The sequence below is a fragment of the Carlito syrichta genome, unplaced genomic scaffold (assembly GCF_000164805.1).
Source record: "Carlito syrichta isolate Samal-C Ts95f unplaced genomic scaffold, Tarsius_syrichta-2.0.1 Scaffold303195, whole genome shotgun sequence".
Lineage (NCBI taxonomy): Eukaryota > Metazoa > Chordata > Mammalia > Primates > Tarsiidae > Carlito > Carlito syrichta.
In genome coordinates this window covers 705,891-709,586 of record NW_007247291.1, presented here as the reverse complement: position 1 = coordinate 709,586, position 3,696 = coordinate 705,891, and positions in this window count along the sequence as shown.

Sequence of the window (3,696 nt, the reverse complement as noted above, 5' to 3'; positions counted from 1 at the left end):
TTGCTTTTTTTGCTGAGGATTGTTCTGGCTATTCTTGGTTATTTGTGTTTCCATATGAATTCCTGTGTTGTTTTTTATAGGTCTGAGAAGAATGTTGCTGGTAATTTGATGGGTATTGCATTGAATCTGTAGATTGCCTTAGGTAAGCTGGACATATTCACAATGTTGATTCTTCCAACCCATGAGCATGGGATATTTTTCCACTTGTTTGTGTCATCTTTGATTTATTTGAGCAGAGTTTTTTAGTTTTCATTGTAAAGGTCTTTCATGTCTCTGGTTAGGAAGATGCTAAGGTATTTCATTTTTTTTTGTGGCCATTGTGAATGGAATTGGGCTTTTTATTTGGGTTTCTGTTTGTTTATTATTGGTGTAAAGAAATGCGATTGTCTTTTGCACATTTATTTTATATCCTGAGACTTTGCCAAAGGCCTTTATCAGTGTAAAGAGGTTTTTGACAGATTCTCTTGGGTTTTCAAGGTACACAATCATGTCATCTGCAAAGAGAGATAACTTGACTTCCTCTTTTCCTATTTGGATATCCCTGATTGCCTTCTTTTCTCTGATTGCTCTAGCCAGGACTTCCAAAACTATATTGAACAAGAGGGTGAGAGTGGGCATCCTTGTTTTGTTCCAGTTTTCAGGGGAAATGGTTCCAATTTTTGTCCATTTAGGAGTATGCTGGCTGTAGGTTTCTTGTAGATGGCTTTTACTATTTTGAGGTATGTTCCCCATATGTCTAGATGTTCAAGGGTTTTTATCAAGAAGAGGTGCTGGATTTTATCAAAAGCTTTTTCTACATCTAATGATATAATCGTGTGGTTCTTGTTTTGACATCTGATGATGTGTTTAATTACAATTATGGTTTTACGAATGCTGAACCAGCCTTGCATCCCAGGGATGACGCCTACTTGGTCATGATGGATGATTTTTGAGATGTGTTGTTCAATCCGGTTTGCCAGGATCTTGTTGAGAATTTTAGCATATATGTTCATCAAGGATATTGGCCTGTAGTGCTCTTTCTTTGTTGGATCTTTACCTGGCTTGGGTATCAATGTGATGTTAGCTTTGTAAAATGATTTGGGGAGAGTTCCATGTTTCTCAATCACCTGAAATACCTTCAGTAGGATTGGAATCAGCTCTTCCTTAAATGTCTTATAGAATTCTGCTGGAAAGCCTTCTGGTCCAGGGCTTTTTTTTTTGTAGGTAGTTTTCTTATCATAGTCGATTTCCTTGGTCAATTTATTGGTCTATTTAGGGTCTCAATTTCTTCTTGTTTCAACCTAGGCAGGTTGTGTGATGACAGAAAGTTCTCCATTTCCTTGAGGTTTTCAAGTTTGTTTCTATACAAGTGTACGTAGTAGTCTCTAATGGTCTTTTGTATTTCTTCAGGGTCAGATGTGACTTCATCTTTTGTGTTTCTGATTGTGCTTATTTAGGTTTTTTCTCTTTTTTTCTTGGTCAGTCTACCTAGGGAATCATCGATCTTGTTTATCCTTTCGAAGAACCAGTATTTTCTTTCATTGATTTTTTTGTATTATCTTTTTGTCTTCTATGTCCTGGATTTGGGCTTTTATTTTGGTGATCTGGATTCTTCTGCTGAAATTAAGATTTTTGTGGTCTTCCTTTTCCAGCTTCCTTAGGTGGCTTGTTAGGCTGTTAATTTATGATCCTTCCATTTTCTTCATGTGCATTTGTAGGGATATAAATTCCCCTCTTACAACAGCTTTCATGGTGTCCCAGAGATTTCCGTAAGATGTTTCTTCAATTTCACTTGTTTCCAGATATCTTTTAATCTCTGTTTTGATTTCATCATTGACCCAGGAGTTGTTTAGCATCATGCTGTTTAGTGTCCATGTCTTTGTGGGGTTTGGGTGGACCTTGTTGGTGTTGATGCTTATTTTTATTCCACTGTGGTCCGAGAAGGTACATGGTAAATTTCAGCCTTTTTAAATTTGCTTATGCTTGTTTTATGGCCAAGTATGTGGTCGATCTTAGAATATGTTCCATGTGATGATGAGTATAATGTGTATTCTGTGGTCTTTGGATGGAGTGTTCTGTAGGTATCAATTAAGTTCATTTTGTCAAGAGTCACATTGAGGTTCCGGATCTCATTGCTGATTTTTTGTCCTGATGATCTGTCTAGGGTTGTGAGTGGGGTATTAAAGTCCCCAGTGATGATGGTGTTAGAGTCAATATCTTTCTTTAGTTTTCCTAGAAATTGCTTTATGAAAGTAGGTGCACCTATGTTGGGTACATATATGTTTAGGATAGATATTTCTTGTTGATGGAGTGAACCTTTTATCATTATGTAGTAGCCCTCTGTATCTTTTTAAATTTTTGATAGCTTAATTGGTATTTTGTCTGAAATTAGGATCACGACTCCTCTTTTCTTTTGTGTTCCATTTGCCTGAAAATTTGTTTCCCATCCTCTTACTTTGAGTCTGTGCATATCCTTTCTAGTGAGATGGGTCTCTTGAAGGCAGTATATTGTTGCCTGGTGATATTTTATCCATTTTGTCATTCTATGTTTTTTCAGTGGTGCATTTAGTCCATTCACATTCAGGCTAATTATTGAAATGTGAGAGTTCGTCCCTATCATAGAGTTCTTATAGAGTTGTTGTTCTTCCACTTGGTTTTTTGTCTTTCTTTTGGTTTTGGGGTTGGCTCATGCATAATTTATTCTTTTTCCTGTAGTCTTGTGAAGAATGTTGTTCTTTTTTTCCTTTTCTTCTGTGTGTAGTACTTTCTTAAGTGTTTCATGTAGAGGTGGTTTGGTTGCAGTGTAAGTTTTTAGGGATTGAATATCTGGGAAAGATTTTAATTCTCCCTCACTGATGAAGCTTAACTTGGCTGCATAGGTTATTCTTGGTTGAAATTGTTTATCTTTTAGGACTTTGAAGGTAGGATTCCAAGCTCTCCTAGCTTGCAGGGTTTCTGTAGGTAAATTTGTTGCTATTCTAATTGGTCTTCCATGGTAGGTGATCTGGCCTCTTTCTCTTGTTGCCTTTAGGATTTTTTCTTTTATGCCTACTTTGTTTAGGAGAATTATTATGTGTCTACGAGTTGGTCTTCTCATTTGTTGTCTTGCAGGGGTTCTCTGAATCTCTTGTGTTTGAATTTTTGCATCACTGATTAGATAAGGGGATTTTCTTGAATTATTTCATGGAAAGTTTGTTCCAGTGTGGTCTCTGTCACTCCTTCTGCCTCAGAAAGGCCAATTACTCTTAGGTTCAGTCTCTTGAAGTAATCACTCATCTCTTAAAGGTTTTGTTCTGTCTTTTTGAGCATGTTTTCTGTGTTTTTAAGAGTTTGGATTAGTTCTATATTTTGGTCCTCAAGCTCTGAGATTCTTTCTCCTTCTTTGGTAATTCTGCTTTCTATGCTTATCAGTTTGTTATTTATTTCATTCACAGTTTCCTTTATTACTGTTATCTCAGATATCAGCTCCTTCCTAGTTTCTTCTTGTCTCTCCTCAATTCTTTTTAATCTCTCCATTAATGTCTTGATATCTAGGTTTGTAGTTTGGGACTAGTCATTCCGAGGGCTCTTCATTGTTTGCATTCTGAAGTCAGGTTTCTCAGTGTCTGCCCTCCCAGGTGTCTGGGAGAGACCCATATTCTTCTTTTGGTTTTTCTTCATTTGTGTAGATTTTTCTCTCTCCCCCCCTTTCCCTCCCCTTCTTTATTCTGTTTTTCA